This window comes from Balaenoptera physalus (genome assembly GCF_965194825.1).
Source record: "Balaenoptera physalus genome assembly, chromosome: 10".
NCBI classification, from domain to species: Eukaryota; Metazoa; Chordata; class Mammalia; order Artiodactyla; family Balaenopteridae; genus Balaenoptera; species Balaenoptera physalus.
In genome coordinates, this window is record NC_138889.1 from 25,742,592 (window position 1) to 25,760,219 (window position 17,628).

Below are 17,628 nucleotides of genomic sequence, written 5' to 3' on the forward strand. Positions count from 1 at the left end.
TTCTTCCTTCTCTCCCTTTATTTATTTTTTTATTTATTAAATTTAAATTTTAAAATTATTTTTAATATATTAAAAATTTTTTCTTTCTCTATTCTTTTTTTTTCCTCTTGTCTTTTTTATTGGGGGTGGGAACACATGTCACAAGGATTAAAACTATTAGGGTGAGGATTCCACAAGCGTATCAGACTGAAGTCAGTGTGGTGTGTAATGTTTGCAGAGGGCACCCGTTCATAATAAGATAGTAACATCTGTGATGACACCATCACTCTCCCTTCACTCCATTCTTCACCTTTGCTTCCTTCCTACCCATTCCTTAACCTCCTACGTCTGGGCTTCTTTCCCTACTACACGGTGAGGAAAGTAATCAGAAATCCACCCCACATGCTGAACACCTCTCCTGAGTTCCCCACTCCTCTCTCTGCAGTGTGGATGTCGTGAGGGATCCTGCTCTTCCTTAGCTTCTGTGACAATGTCCTCTCCCCCAGCATCTCTGACCCCCCCACCGGCTCCCTTCAACTGTTCCTTTCATCATTCTACCCCTTAGATACAGACATTCCCTGAAGCTTGTTTTCTGCCCATCTCATCCTCTTACTTGTCCTCTCTAAAGTCCATCCATACCAACTGTTTTATTTCTCACTCTCTGTAGCTGATTCCTGAATCCCTCTAGCCTAGAACTCCCTTCCAAGCGATAGACACACATTTCCAGTTATCCAGTGGGCATCACAGCATGGATATGTTGGTGAAACACCAAGTCATTCAGTGTGGCTGGAACATGGAGGAGGAGGAGGAGGAGGAAGGGCAAAAGGACAAGAAGTAGACAGCAAGAGGCTATGAAGTGTCCTGCAGGCTAGGTGTATCAGTCAGAGTTCAGGTACCAATAATAGAATTCAGTCTACCTAGTGCAAGCAGGAAGGGTTTTAATACAGGGGTTTAGGTGCTGCAAAATTATTGGAATGAATAACAGTCAAGTCTTAGGAGCACTCAGCTGCTGGCATGATCAGGAAAGCTGCCTCCCCAATGCAGAAAGCTGTCAAATCAGGAAGCACATCTCAAAATGGGAACCTACTGATTGAAGAACAGCCTTAGCTCCGCCTGATCAGCACCCAAACCTGGATGCTACACACTCTGCCTCTCTTCCTGTTTGACTCTGTTCTGAAACAAAGTCTCACTTGAGTTCTTCTGATTTGTGGAATCTAAGTCATATCCAGAGCTCTGTTTACAAGAGATCCTGGGAAATTTATAATTTTATTTCCAACCTCGTTGGGATAAGGGCTGAGCAAGTCAGTCCACCATCTTGTGTGCATTAGGCAGGAATCTTTCTATTGCCAGTGGCAGGAACCCAACTTTATCTGACTTTGATCAAGAAAGAAATATCATTGACCTGTAATGAATGCCAGGGAAGGGCAGGGGTCAGTCTGGCTTTAGAGACAAGTGGCTGCCCAAACTTCCTCTTTCTCTATCTGCTACCTCTGCTTTTCTCAATGTTGGTTCCATCCTCCCCACTGAAGACAGACTTTGTTCATGGGCCTGGAGATGTGGCCATAACACTCCCAGGCACCCACCTTTTATCTCTTCCCCACTGCAGGGAAAGAAGCTGGCATTTCTTGGTTCTAATTGTAAAAATACACAGAAAAATCTCTGATTTGTCCAGATTGAGTCATGTGCTCACACCGTGTGCATTGGAAGCAGGATTCTGTGATTGGCAGTCCGTTTAAAAAACTCAGGACTTCCCTGACAGTCCAGTGATTAGGACTCTGTGCTTCCACGGCAGGGAGCACGGGTTCGATCCCTGCTCGAGGAACTAAGATGCCACGTGCCATGCGGCGCAGCCAAAAAAAAAAAATTATTAAAAGAATAAAATAAAAAACTCATTTTGGAGATGGGTGAGAAGCAGGTACCCAAAGGAGGGGCTGATAGCATGGTCATAGCCACTGGGGGTCGAGGGTCAGGAGACTGTCACAATTGTGTCCACTACACTATGATACACTTTTTAAAAAGTCTTGACTGTGGTAGAGAACTAATGCAGAACCTTAAGCAGTAAAGTGGCATAATGAAATAATATTTTTCTTTATCCAATTACTAAAGGGACTAAATGAGATAATGAATGTAAATTGTCTGGTACAGTACATAGTACAGAGTAGGTGCTTGTCTTGGTTTGAATTCTCCCAGAAGCTGACTTTGAAACAAGGATTCAAGTGTAGTGCGTTTATTTGGGAAGTGCAGGGGTACCAGTAGTGGAGTGGAGAGGACAAGGCAGATGACAAAGGCTGAATTATTAAGCCGTGACCACAGTGGTTGGCTGGAGCCTAAGCCCATGGGGAAACTCTTGGAAGCAGTACAAAACATATGCCTTAGAATTATTTCACCCGAAGGGCAAAGGAGTAGAAATATTTCTATCTCAACTTCAGAAAGACACTGGCTAAGAGCTGCTCTTGGGGGTGGGGTCATTCCTCAGCACCGCTAGCCTGCTGCACACGTGGGCAGAGTGGCCTTCTGTAGTTCCAGCCTAAGCACAAAGTGTCCAAAGGGCGTAGGCAGAGTCTGCAGTGTTTAATATGTGTTAGCTCCTCCCCGCCATTAGTGTAGGAACCATGTCTTATTTATTCTGGAATTTCCCACAAACCTAGCACGATATTTAACACATCATAATGGTCAATAAATATTTATGCTTTGCTTAATTAATGACATTTCAGGCTATTTTTCCTCCTGGTGATCTATTGGTATTGCCTCCGTATACCTTGATTTTTCTGGGCCAGAATGAATTTCATGTCATTATGTTTTTATCCATTAAATATATAATTGAACATGATCTGATTTTATACTTTTGTAATACTTCTCATGCAATTGCATTTATAAATAAATAAACCTCTGTTAGATCACAGGTCTTGTTTCTATATATCTCAACTTGATCTCTATAGGAAACTATCGCCAAATTGGGGGAATCTGGAGACTCCTGATGTGTGGATTCTTATTAGCTTCCTTGCCTGAATCAGCCTAGCCAACTGCCAGCAATGATAACCTGCCCCCTGTGTGTTCAGCCACATCCAATCCTTTAGCCAGGCTTCATGTAGTATTGAAAACTCCTTTCCCCTGGGGTAGGGGAGGCATACCATTTTCCAGCTTAGACCACCTGGCTTCAAAAAGGAATTATCAGAGGTTCAAGCACTAGATAAGCAATGAACTCTAGCTCCTCTTTTCCACATCACTATGCATGGGGGCAATTTCCTTGCAGGACCCTTGTCTCAGACCCTGGCTCTGATCCCAGGTCAGCAATCCTGGACCCTAATTCTAATCACTTAATCTGGGGGGACTCCTTTTCATCTGGTTGCTGTGTTCTACTTTTGAGAGCCTAACATTTACCCTAACTTAGACAGAATCCATGTCATCAAGACTACCTCTCCCAAGAATTGTCCCTGCCTAAGAAGCTACCGGCACTGTGCTTATCTGTTCCATCAGATTGGACCCTTTGAAACTGATGATGGAGTTTATTGTATCCGCTTACAGTTGGGTGGTCATGGCTGGTGTCGGTCAGTCCACTCAACCCTCCATTCAGGTTTTGCTAGATTCCCATTCATCATCCCTTCCCTTCTCCTTGTATTAGTCTCCCAGCATGTCCGCCAGTTAAGACATTTACTTTAGGACATTGTCAGAGTGGGCTGTTTTGTTGGTATTTCCTAGATTTGGGATTCCATCTTGCTGTTCTTACCCCTAGACCACTGGTTACTGATACCATCTTTCTGCATCCTTGTACATGGGAAAGTCCAAGAGATGGGATTTGAAAATGGACATCCAGCATTGGACTGTTAAGAGTACCTGGCATGAATGCCTTGCTCGCACCACAGGGTGTCCAGACCAGTATCCAGCTCCAGATACCTCTACTGTGCCCCTTATGGTTTCCCTGATATATGAATTCCTGAAGAATGCTATCTCCATTTGGGGTTGGTGGAAAATAGGGACAGAGCTGTTTTTCTGTGTCCTGGGACTTGATGTGGTACCAGAACAACCTTGTTTCCTCTTGGACTCTCCAGTTGCTCAGAGTTTCTGATGTTGCCTTTCTTTACACATCTTCGCTTGAATCTTTCCATGAAACTTGCTTTGTCCTTCCCTCCCTCTCTTCCTTTCTTTCTTTTACAATTTTAAGAGATAAACCCTAGTTCCACTCTTTACTTTCTCATGATCTTGGAACCTGTTGAATGTTCTCTTTGAGTTCCCTACTCTAGCTCTGAGCTACAATACGACTCTTACTATTTCCAGAAGAGTCAGATTACCTTGGTGCTTTCTTTTGTTTCCCAAAGGATGAATGTATTTCTTGAAAAGCTTCCCAAGAATCAAGTGGCGTCTACAAAAGCCCAGAAAATGATACCTCAAGTGGATTCTTTGCAAAATCACCATCATAGTTTCTAGAGGTTGGGTCAATCCAAATCCAGGAGACCTAAACAATCATCTCTGGGATTGTATACTCGATCTTAAAATGGTCCCAGGCTCTTACTTGGAGGCTGAGAATGAAGAAAAGAGGAAGAGACATATAATTTCCATTTAGATTGAGAATCTTTTCCCTGGAAACACAGAGGCCTCCCTGCTGCTTGCTTCCTTTTATGCATCCTATTCGGAGGATGGCATGATTATTCCCTAAACATATTACTGCAGCTCTTCAGGCAGATTCTCTCTTCTAGGAATGTCACGAATGAATTACCATGTGGTGTTGGCATGGGGCCTCAGCCAGCAGGAGCCAATTATTTAAAAAATTTCCAAGCAAATCAGATCAGCGTTTCACAAGCTACCGGCCAAAAATATTCAGAAAGTCATGTGGCATTCCTTTGCTACAATGTGTTGCTGACCTAAATGTGTACCAATCTCGCCATCCCCAGGTCCACACTCCCAGCTCCAGGGGTTTTGTTAGGACACCAGCTCACACCCTTTTGCAGTAATCTAACTGGGTAATTTCACTTATCAAAACTGTAAATGGATGTTTGATCAGATCAGATCATTAAATTTCCTAATTAGGCAGCACAGACTCCCCTTTGCCAGATGGATTGAGCTGCACCTATTTGTGACACAACTTAATCACATTTTGCTTCGCTGTCAAGGCTGTGTTTCAGGAAGGAAATATGTTCTCTTGGCTAGATTAAACATAGCTGTCCAAACTCGGCATCTCCAGCTAAGAGAAGGAGACTTTGCTGAACTGGAACATGTAAGAATATATGTCATGGCTAAGATACATTAACAATCAGCACATGGGGAGATTCTGCCATGTCTGAGTTGCATTCTTAACAAAACAGTCTGTTTATGGAGAGAATGGACTCTGCCTTCATTCGTTAACACATCAGATGGATATTTAAAAATATTTAGCCTTAGGGATAAAGCAGTCAGCACAAGAACAATGTATCGTACTGTCAGTTTTTGCTGTTTATGTTTCTTTGAACTGTCAGGATGTATGCAGATGGCTCTGTCCCTGATGGACAGGTACTCTGGAGTATCAAGGAATTTAAAATGTCACTTGGACATCAATTCCAGAACTCTGTGCCTCCTGCAGTCTAATCTAAATCGTTTCTGATAAAGTTTCATTCTGTTTCGTCTTGTTCTGTTATCAAGAGAGATAGAGCTCCCTCAGTCACCAATATCCATGCACAGCAGATCTTTTACTCACTGGGAAGTACTGGGTCATTTAAGTGTTGAGAACCCAATAGAATAACACTTGAAAAAATCTCACAGGGCTTCCCTGGGGGTGCAGTGGTTAAGAATCTACCTGCCAATGCAGGGGACACGGGTTCAAGCCCTGGTCTGAGAAGATCCCACATGCTGCAGAGCAACTAAGCCCGTGCGCCACAACTACTGAGCCTGCCCTCTAGAGCCCACAAGACACAGCTACTGAGCCTGCGCACCTAGAGCCCGTGCTCCGCAACAAGAGAAGCCACCACGGTGAGAAGCCCGCGTCCCGCAACGAAGAGTAGTCCCCGCTCGCCACAACTAGAGAAAGCCAGCGCACAGCAACTAAGACCCAACGCAGCCAAAAATAAACAAATAAAATAAATAAATTAAAAAAAGGAATATGTTCATAATATATAAAATGAATAAATGCAAAAAAAAACCTCACAGTGAAAATGCTTGTGAAACTTTAGTCTATGCTTTGGTCTAAAGAGTGCTGTTTACTTTGATTTTGTGGATACATTATAACAGGGTCTGGGGTCCGTTCTCACCGTTTTGTAGAATTATACTGTAGGAGATCAGTCTGAACCAGTCCTGATCTCCAGGCATGCATCTCTGAATAGGGACCCTCATACTGAGAGAACTTTGTTGTTATTGTTATTTATCCCTTTCTGCTATAGGAGGAAAATATACTCCTATTAATTGAGGTACTAATGTAAGTTAATTTCAGTTATTTCCTAGACTTTGAGTAGAAATGTATCATATTTTTTGTTCTAGTTCTGTGAAAAATGCCAGTGGTAGTTCGATAGGGATTGCATTGAATCTGTAGATTGCTTTGGGTAGTAGAGTCCTTTTCACAATGTTGATTCTTCCAATCCAAGAACATGGTATATCTCTCCATCTATTTGTATCATCTTTAATTTCTTTCATCAGTGTCTTATAATTTTCTGCATACAGGTCTTTTGTCTCCTTAGGTAGGTTTATTCCTAGATATTTTATTCTTTTTGTTGCAATGGTAAATGAGTGTTTTCTTAATTTCACTTTCAGATTTTTCATCATTAGTGTATAGGAATGCAAGAGATTTCTGTGCATTAATTTGTATCCTGCTACTTTACCAGATTCATTGATTAGCTCTAGTAGTTTTCTGGTAGCATCTTTAGGATTCTCTATGTATAGTATCATGTCATCTGCAAACAGTGACAGCTTTACTTCTTCTTTTCCAATTTGGATTCCTTTTACATCTTTTTCTTCTCTAATTGCTGTGGCTAAAACTTCCAAAACTATGTTGAATAATAGTGGTGAGAGTGGGCAACCTTGTCTTGTTCCTGATCTTAGTGGAAATGGTTTCAGTTTTTCACCATTGAGGACGATGTTGGCTGTGGGTTTGTCATATATGGAATAAAGATGCAGACCTATTAGAGAATGGACTTGAGGATACGGGGAGGGAGAAGGGTAAGCTGGGCCAAGTGAAATAGTGGCATGGACATATATACACTACCAAACGTGAAATAGATAGCTAGTGGGAAGCAGCCACATAGCAGAGGGAGATCAGCTCGGTGTTTGTAAGCACCTAGAGGGGTGGAATAGGGAGGGTGGGAGGGAGGGAGATGCAAGAGGGAAGAGATATGGGGACATATGTATATGTATAACTGATGCACTTTGTTATAAAGCAGAAACTAACACATCATTGTAAAGCAATTATACTCTAATAAAGATGTTAAAAAAAAAGAAATGTATCATATTAGTACTAAAACTTAAATTTTGATAGTCACTATATATTTGTACCTAAAATGCATGGATAGATTTGTCATTTCCTGCCCCTAGGTGTGCCCAGGAATTCTCCAGAGGTTGCCTTAAGTGCATCAAGAATTGGTCTCGGTCCTCACTCGCTGTTAAGCTAGCCGGCCCAGAACTCCGAACTGCTGGTGAGAGCAATGCCGTGTTCTGATCGTCCACACCATGGCTTCTTATTCCAGATTCCTGGCCTTCATGCTGCAGAGCTGTGAGTCTGTCACAGCCATCCCAGTGCAGGTTACCTTTGGGTACCCTGAGCAATAACGCTTTTTTTGGGAAAAAAGGGGGAATATTAGTTCTCAACATTTTTCTCAAGTGAGGGCTTCAGTGGTTGGCAGCAGACTCAGGGTTGTTGCTTGGACCCCATTGTTAGAGCTCCTTGGTCCAGCTTTCTTCTCTGACCAGAGCCCTTGCATGGCTGTGCAGCCCAGGCCTTTGCTATCCATCTCACTGGGCTGGATTGAATTTTCTTCGCACCACCTCAGGGTGGCCCTGAAGGAGATCCACAGAAGGCAGTGGATGCCCTTGATGTTCTCAAGGCCATGGCAGCCTTATAGACTGTGGAGTCTATAAGGACGTGGGCTGTTACACTCAGTGGGGAGGCTGCTGTGACTGAGACCGGGAGCATGTCCCAGCTGGGTGGCTCAGATCCCGAAGTACTACTGACTTCTGTGAATTGGTCCTTTCATTTCCCAGACACTGTCCCTTTTCTCCTTGAGGACACATGCAGCACCATGGTGGCTGCCTGGGCTGGGTTCCCACAACAGCTGCAAGATGCATCTGGAGCCACCAGTTCCCCTCCTACATTTAGTCCTGGCTCACAGTGACAGCCTCCTCTCTCATGGACCCCATTTTCTTTCTCACTTCTGCTGGGAAAGTCCCAGGGCATTGGGAATCTGGTGACATCTCCCTTACATAGATGGGATCCAGTTGTTCTTCCTGGGAGACTCTGTAGCTCCCGTTTAAGTTGAGTGACAGGAGCAAAATAGGGGGGAAAGAGCATTAATTACCTCCACATGCCTGACGCACTACCTCCCCGCAGTATCTTCACAGACCGAGGCTTTCTGTTATTTTCCTTCATATTATAGAAAGAACCTTGTGTTTCTACAGGCTGCCTTTTCTGGTTTGTCTTTTTTTCTTAAGGTCCACAGATTCGGGCAAATTATACATTTTTGACAGTTTTTATACATTTTAATTTTTAAAGCAGTTTTGTTGAGGTATATATATGTATATACAATAAATTGCATGTATTTAAAGTGTATGATTTGATAACTTTTGACATATATCTATATCTGTGAAATCATAGCCACAAATCAAGATAATGAACACATCTATCACGCCCAAAAGTTACTTCTGTGTCCCTTTGTACTCTTTTTTTTATTGTCTGGCTTCTTTCACTCAGCATAATTATTTTGAAATTCATCTATGTCGTTGTATGTGTTAAGAGTTCATTCCTTTTCATTGCTGAGTGATAGTCCACTGTATGGGTATACGGATATGATTGTTCAGTCACATGTTGATGGATATTTGGGTTGTTTCCAGCTCCAGGCTATTACAAATTAAATTGTTATGAATATTCATGTACAAGTCTTTGTATGGATATATGCTTTTGTTTAAATTAGATAATACCCAGGAGTGGAATAGCTGGGTCATATGGTAGGTATATCTTTAATTTTTAAAGAAACTGCCAAACTGTTTTCCAAAGTGATTACACCGTTTTACATTCCTGCACATCTTCACCCATACCTGGTATGATCAGCCTTCTCAATATTAGTCATTCTAGTAGGTAGATAGCACATGTTGTTTGGGTTTTAATTTGCATTTTTCTAAAGTCTAATGATGTCAAGCCTCTTTCATGTGCATAGTTGATATCTATATATATTCTTTGATGAAGTGCTCATTGAACTCTTTTGCCATTTATTTATTTATTTATGTACTTCATTTTGAGAGCTCTTTATATATTCTAAATACAAATCCTTTATCAGATATGTGTTTTGCAAACTTGTTAATTTTTTTTTGTTCTGACATTTACTTTTTATGTTTAGTTTTTGAATTTTATTTTATTTTTTTTATACAGCAGGTTCTCATTAGTTACCTATTTTATATATATTAGTGTATACATGTCAATCCCAGTCTCCCAATTCATCCCACCACCACCATGTCCCCTCTGCCACTTTCCTCCCTTGGTGTCCATACGTTTGTTCTCTACATCTGTGTCTCTATTTCTGCCTTGCAAACTGGTTCATCTGTACCATTTTTCTAGATCCACATATAGGCATTAATATATGATATTTGTTTTTCTCTTTCTGACTTACTTTACTCTGTATGACAGTCTCTAGGTCCCTCCACATCTCTACAAATGACCCAATTTCATTCCATTTTATGGCTGAATAATATTCCACTGTATATATGCACCAAATCTTCTTTATCCATTCATCTGTCAATGGGCATTTAAGATGCTTCCATGACCTGGCTATTGTAAATAGGGCTGCAATGAACATTGGGGTGCATGTGTCTTTTTGAATTATGGTTTCCTCTGGGCATATATACTGGGTATATGCCCAGTAGTGGGATTGCTGGGTCATATGGTAATTCTATTTTTAGTTTTTTAAGGAACCTCCATACTGTTCTCCATAGCAGCTGTATCAATTTACATTCCCACCAACAGTGCAAGAGGGTTCCCTTTTCTCCACACCCTCTCCAGCATTTATTGTTTGTAGATTTTTTGATGATGGCCATTCTGAACGGTGTGAGGTAATACCTCATTGTAGATTTGATTTGCATTTCTCTAATAATTAATGATGTTGAGCAGCTTTTCATGTGCTTCTTGGCCATCTGTATGTCTTCTTTGGAGAAATGTCTATTTAGGTCTTCTGCCCATTTTTGGATTGGGTTGTTTGTTTTCTTAATATTGAGCTGCATGAGCTGTTTATATATTTGGGAGATTACTCCTTTGTCCGTTGATTCGTTTGTAAGTATTTTCTCCCATTCTGAGGGTTGTCTTTCGTCTTGTTTATAGTTTCCTTTGGTATGCAAAAGTTTTTAAGTTTCATTAGGTCTCATTTGTTTATTTTTGTTTTTATTTCCATTACTCTAGGAGATGGGTCAATAAAGGTCTTGCTTTGCTTTATGTCAAAGAGTGTTCTTCCTGTGTTTTCCTCTAAAAGTTTTATAGTGTCCGGTCTTACATTTAGGTCTCGAATCCATTTTGAGTTTATTTTTGTGTATGGTGTTAGGGAGTGTTCTAATTTCATTCTTTTGCATGTAGCTGTCCAGTTTTCCCAGCACCACTTATTGAAGAGACTGTCTTTTCTCCATTGTATATTCTTGCCTCCTTTGTCATAGATTAGTTAACCATAGCTGCGTGGGTTTACCTCTGGGCTTTCTATCCTGTTCCATTGATCTATATTTCTGTTTTTGTGCCAGTACCATATTGTCTTGATGACTGTAGCCTTGTAGTTTAGTCTGAAGTCAAGGGAACCTGATTCCTCCAGCTCCTTTTTTCCCCCTCAAGATTACTTTGGCTTTTCGGGGTCTTTTGTGTCTGCATACACATTTTAAGGTCTTTTGTTCTAGTTCTGTAAAAAATGTCATTGGTAATTTGATAGGGATTGCATTGAATCTGTAGATTGCTTTGGGTAGTATAGTCATTTTCACAATATTGATTCTTCCAATGCAAGAACATGGTATACCTCTCCATCTGTTTGTGTCATCTTTAATTTCTTTCATCAGTGTCTTATAGTTTTCTGAGTACAGCTCTTTTACCTCCTTAGGTAGGTTTATTCCTAGGTACTTTATTCTTTTTGTTGCAATGGTGAATGGGATTGTTTCCTTAATTTCTCTTTCTGGTCTTTCGTTGTTAGTGTATAGGAATGCAAGAGATTTCTGAGCATTAATTTTGTAGCCTGCAAATACCAAATTCATTGATTAGCTCTAGTAGTTTTCTGGTGGCATCTTTAAGATTTTTTATGTATAGTGTCATGTCATCTGCAAACAGTGACAGTTTTCCTTCTTCTTTTCCAATTTGGATTCCTTTTATTTCTTTTTCTTCTCTGATTGCCATGGCTAGGACTTCCAAAACTATATTGAATAATAGTGGTGAGAGTGGACATCCTTGTCTTGTTCCTGACCTTAGAGGAAATGCTTTCAGTTTTTCACCATTGAGAATGATGTTTGCTGTGGGTTGGTCATATATGGCCTTTATTATGTTGAGGTAGGTTCTCTGCATGCGCACTTTCTGGAGAGTTTTTATCATAAATGGGTGTTGAATTTTGTCGGAAGCTGTTTCTGCATCTATTGAGATTATCATATGCTTTTTATCCTTCAGTTTGTTAATATGGTGTATCACATTGATTGATATGGTGTATCACATTGATTGATTTGTGTATATTGCATTCCTGGGATAAACCCCACTTGATCATGGTGTATGATCCTTTTAATGTGCTGTTGGATTGTGTTTGCAAGTATTTTGTTGAGGATTTTTGCATCTCTGTTCATCAGTGATATTGGCCTGTAGTTTTCTTTTTTTGTGACATCTTTGTTTGGTATTGGTATCAGGGAGATGGTGGCCTCGTAGAATGAGTTTGAGAATGTCCCTTCCTCTGCTATATTTTGGAAGAGTTTGAGAAGGATAGGTGTTAGCTCTTCTCTAAATGTTTGATAGAATTCACCTGGGAAGCCCTGTGATCCTGGAGTTTTGTTTGTTGGAAGATTTTTAATCATAGAGTCAAGTTCATTACTTGTGTTTGGTCTGTTCATATTTTCTGCTTCTTCCTGGTTCAGTCTTGGAAGGTTATACCTTTCTAAGAATTTGACCATTTCTTCCAGGTTGTCCATTTTATTGGTATAACATTGCTTGTAGTAGTCTCTTCTGATGTTTTGTATTTCTGCAGTGTCCGTTGTAACTTCTCCTTTTTCATTTTTAATTTAATTTTAATTTTTTTGTTGCGTTTTAAAAATTTATTTATTTTTGGCTGCATTTGGTCTTTGTTGCTGCCCGCGAGCTTTCTCTAGTTGTGGCGAGCAGGGGCTACTCTTCGTTGTGGTGCAGAGGCTTCTCATTGCAGTGGCTTCTCTTGCTGTGGAGCACAGACTCTAAGTGTGCAGGCTCCAATAGTTGTGGCTCACGGGCTCTAGAGCACAGGCTCAGTAGTTTTGGTGCATGGGCTTAGTTGCCCTATGGCATGTGGGATCTTCCCGGACCAGGGCTCGAACCCTTGCCCCCTGCATCGACAGGCAGATTCTTAACCACTGTGCCACCATGGAAACCCTCATTTCTAATTTTATTGGTCTGAGTCCTCTCCCTCTTTTTCTTGATGAGTCTGTCTACAGGTTTATCAATTTTGTTTATCTTCTCAAAAACCAGGTTTTAGTTTTATTGATCTTTCTATTGTTTTCTTTGTTTCTATTTCATTTATTTCTGCTCTGATCTTTATGATTTCTTTCCTTCTACTAACTTTAGATTTTGTTTGTTCTTCTTTCTCTAGTTCCTTTAGGTGTAAGATTAGATTGTTTATTTGGTATTTTTCTTGTTTCTTGAGGTAGGATTGTATTGCTATAAACTTCCCTCTTAGAACTGCTTTTGCTGCATCCCATAGGTTTTGGATCATTGTGTTTTTGTTGTCATTTGTCTCTAGGTATTTTTTGATTTCCTCTTTGATTGTTTCAGTGATCTCTTGGTTATTTAGTAATGTATTGTTTAGCTTCCATGTGTTTGTGTTTTTTACGTTTTTTCCCCTGTAATTTATTTCTAATCTCATAGCATTGTGGTCAGTAAAGATGCTTGATATGATTTCAATTTTCTTAAGTTTACCAAGGCTTTATTTGTGACCCAAGAAGTGATCTATCCTGGAGAATGTTCCATGTGCCCTTGAGAAGAAAGTGTAATCTGCTGTTTTTGGATGGAATGTCCTATAAATATCAATTAAATCTATCTGGTCTGTTGTGTCATTTAAAGCTAGTGTTTCCTTATTAATATTCTGTCTGGATGATCTGTCCATTGGTGTAAGTGAGGTGTTAAAGTCCCCCACTGTTATTGTGTTACCGTCGATTTCCTCTTTTATAGCTGTTAGCATTTGCCTTATGTATTGAGGTGCTCCTATTTTGGGTGCATATATATTTATAATTGTTATATCTTCTTCTTGGATTGATCCCTTGATCATTATGTAGTGTCCTTCCTTCTCTCTTGTAACATTCTTTACCTTAAATTCTATTTTGTCTGATATGAGTCTTGCTACTCCAGCTTTTTTTGATTTCCATTTGCATGGAATATCTTTTTCCATCCCCTCACTTTCAGTCTACATGTGTCCCTAGGTCTGAAGTGGGTCTCTTGTATACCCACAAGACAGCATGTATACAGGTCTTGTTTTTGTATCCATTCAGCAAGCCTGTGTCTTTTGGTTGGAGCATTTAATCCATTCACATTTAAGGTAATTATCAATATGTATGTTCCTATGACCATTTTCTTAATTGTTTTGGGTTTGTTTTTGTAGGTCCTTTTCTTCTCTTGTGTTACCCACTTAGAGAAGTTCCTTTAGCATTTGTTGTAGAGCTGGTTTGGTGGTGCTGAATTCTCTTAGCTTTTGCTTGTCTGTAAAGTTTTTGATTTCTCCATCAAATCTGAATGAGATCCTTGTTGGGTAGAGTAATCTTGGTTGTAGATTCTTCCCTTTCATCACTTTAAATATATTGTGCCACTCCCTTCTGGCTTGTAGAGTTTCTGCTAAGAAATCAGCTGTTAACCTTACGGGAGTTCCCTTGTATGTTTCTTATTGTTTTTCCCTTGTTGCTTTCAATAATTTTTCTTTGTCTTTGATTTTTGTCAATTTGATTACTATGTGTCTCGGCATGTTCCTCCTTGGGTTTATCCTGCCTGGGATTCTCTGCACTTCCTAGGCTTAGGTGGCTATTTCCTTTCCCATGTTAGGTAAGTTTTTGACTATAATCTCTTCAAATATTTTCTTAGGTCCTTTCTCTCTCTCTTCTCTTTCTGGGACCCCTATAATGCAAATGTTGGTGCCTTGAATGTTGTCCCCGAGGTCTCTTAGGCTGTCTTCATTTCTTTTCATTCTTTTTTCTTTATTCTGTTTGGTGGCAGTGAATTCCACCATTCTGTCTTCCAGGTCACTTATCCATTCTTTTGCCTCAGTTATTCTGCTATTGATTCCTTCTAGTGTATTTTTCATTTCAGTTATTGTATTGTTCATCTTTGTTTGTTTGTTCTTTAATTCTTCTAAGTATTTGTTCTTTAATTCTTCTAGGTCTTTGTTAAACATTTCTTGCATCTTCTGGATCTTTGCCTCCATTCTTTTTCTGAGGTCCTGGGTCATCTTCACTATCATCATCTTCACTATCAATATTCTGAATTCTTTTTCTGGAAGGTTGCCAATCTCCACTTCATTTAATTGTGTTTCTGGGGTTTTATCTTGTTCCTTTATCTGGTACATAGTCCTCTGCCTTTTCATTTTGTCTGTCTTTCTGTGAATGTGGTTTTCATTCCACAGGCTGCAGGATTGTAGTTCTTCTTGCTTCTGCTGTCTGCCCTCTGGTGGATGAGACTATCTAAGAGGCTTCTGCAAGCTTCCTGTTGGGAGGGACTGGTGGTGGGTAGAGCTGGGTGTTGTTCTGGTGGGCAGAGCTCAGTAAAACTTTAATCTGCTTGTCAGCTGGTGGGTGGTGCTGAGTTCCCTCCCTGTTGGGTTTTGGGCTTGAGGCGACCCAGCACTGGATGCTACAGGCTCTTTGGTGTGGCTAATGGCAAACTCCAGGAGGGCTCATGCCAAGGAGCACTTACCAGAACTTCTGCTGCCAGTTTCCCCTTCCCAGTGGTGAGCCACACCCATCCCCCCCTCTGCAGGAGACCCTCCAACACTAGCAGGTAGGTCTGGTTCAGTCTCCTATGGGGTCACTGCTCTTTTCCCCTGGGTCCTGATGCACACACTACTTTGTCTGTGCCCTCCAAGTGTGGACTCTCTCTTTACCCCAGTCCTGTCAGAGTCCTGCAATCAAATCCCGCTAGCCTTCAAAGTCTGATTCTCTGGGATTTCCACCTCCCATTGCTGGAACCCCAGGTTGGGAAGCCTCACTTGTGACTCAGAACGTTCACTACAGTGGGTGGACTTCTGTGGTATGATTGTTCTCCAGTTTGTGAGTCACCCTCCCAGCACTTATGGGATTTGATTTTATTGTGATTGCCCCCCACATACCATCTCATTGCGGCTTCTCCTTTGTGTTTGGATGTGGGGTATCTTTTTTTGGTGAGTTCCAGTGTCTTCCTGCCTATGATTGTTCAGCAGTTAGTTGTGATTCTGGTGCTCTCACAAGAGAGAGTGAGCGCATATCTTTCTACTCTGCCATCTTGAACCAATCTCCTCCTTACGTTTACTCTTTCTAATACTGATATAACCACAACAACTTTCCTTTGATTAGTGCAAGCATTGATAACATTAATTAGTGTAGATTAATGTTATATTTTTTTCATGCCTTTATTTTTAACCTTTTTGTGTTGTATACTTAAAGTGTGTTTCTTGTGGGCAGCTTATTGTTGAGTACACATATCTCATTTTTGCTTATTAGCCGTTAGTCATCATTGTTTCATTATTTTAGTGCTTGCCTTAGACTTCATAATATGTACCTTTGGCTAATCACAGTCTACCTACCTTCAAGTGAGTTTATAAAACATCACTTATAGAACAAGAACTTTAAAGTAGTAGACATTTGACCTTTGAACAATGCGGGAGGTAGGGCACCAACCCTCTGCACAGTGAAAAATACATGTGTAATTTATATTTGGGTCTCCTTATATGCAGTTCCTTCATATCTACAGTTCCTCCATATCCAGGGTTCCATACCTGTGGATTCAACCAACCTTGGATCATGTAGTACTGTACTATTTACTACTGAAAAAAAATCCACATATAAGTTGACCTGTACAGTTCACATGTGTGTTGTTCAAAGATCAACTGTACTTACATTTCTCCTCTCCCATTCTTTTGGCTAATTTTGTCATACATTTCACTTTTATACATGTTATAAATTTTTAAACATTGTTATGACTTTGATTTAAACAGTCAATTGTCTCCCAAACAAATTTAAGTAATCAGAGAGAATTTTTTTTATCTTTAACTTTTACCTATTTAGTTACAATTTCCAGTGCTCTTCTTTTTGTTCTTTTTGTTTTTAGAGATCAAGATTTCCATCTGGTATTATTTTTCCATTTGTCTGAAGGACTTTCTTTAACATTTCTTGTGGTATGAATCTGCTGATGATACATTCTTCTAGCTTTGTATTTCTGAAAAATTCTTATTTTTCACTTTGTTTTCGAAAGATAGTTTCCCTGGGTATAGAATTCTGGTGGCGGTTTTTTCTTCCACTATTGTAAAGATGTTACTTCACTCTCTTCTCACTTTTATTGATTCTGATGAGAAATATTCTATCATCCTTGTCTTTGTTTCTTTGTATGTAAGATATCTCTCCATCCCTCACCTCCAGGCTGCTTTTAAGATTTTCTCTTAGCCCTGATTTTAAGCAATTTGAGCACACTGTGCCTTGATTTACATTTCTTCATGTTTGTTGTGCTTGGGGTTTATTGAACTACTTGTATTTGTTTTTATCAAATTTGGAAAAAAATTGGCTATCATTTTTCCAAATATGTTTTTTCTTCCATCTTCCTCCTGCAGGAACTGCAGTTAAATGCACAGTGGATATTGTCTCACAGTTATTTTACAAAATTATTTTTTCTCTATGTGTTTCATTTGGGGTAGTGCCTATTTTTATGTCTTTATGTTTACTATTCTTTTCTTCCACAATTTCTAATACACTGTTAATTCTAGCCAGTATAATTTTTATCTCAGACATCATAGTTTTCAACTGTAGAAGTTTTATTTGAGTCTTTTTAATATCTCCCATGTCTCTACTTAACTTTCTGAACATATGGAAGTAAGTTATAAGAACTGTTTTAATGCCTTTTCTGCTAGTCTAACATCTGTGTCTGTTCTGGGTTGGTTTCAATTGACTGATCTTTTTCCTCATTATGGGTCATATTTTCCTACTTCTTCTAATGTCTATTAGTTTTTGGTTGGATGCCAGACATTTTGAATTTTACCTTGTTGAGTGCTGGCTGAATATTTATTTATGTATTCTTATAAATATACTTGATCTTTTTTTCTGGGATGAAGGTCAGTTACTTGG

At 39.9% G+C, this 17,628-nt stretch overlaps 1 protein-coding gene and 1 long non-coding RNA gene across 10 annotated transcripts in view; both read left to right on the forward strand.

Annotated features, from left to right (window-relative positions):
- The window catches only part of LOC309636388, a 472,824-nt gene that overhangs the window by 283,413 nt on the left and 171,783 nt on the right, over positions 1 to 17,628 (forward strand). The gene's annotated exons all lie outside the window — the stretch shown is intronic.
- The window catches only part of LOC309636366 (uncharacterized protein), a 91,729-nt gene that overhangs the window by 38,217 nt on the left and 35,884 nt on the right, over positions 1 to 17,628 (forward strand). For 4 of the 9 annotated variants that reach the window (XR_014249983.1, XR_014249984.1, XR_014249985.1 and 1 more), the window contains exon 1: positions 7,474 to 7,571. The exons of 4 other annotated variants lie outside the window; for them this stretch is intronic. The gene's annotated coding sequence lies outside the window, so the exon portion shown is untranslated. Of the gene's footprint in view, positions 1 to 7,473; positions 7,572 to 7,604; positions 7,649 to 17,628 lie in introns of those variants that run through there. One more of the 9 variants, XM_082409545.1, reaches the window with a different exon arrangement.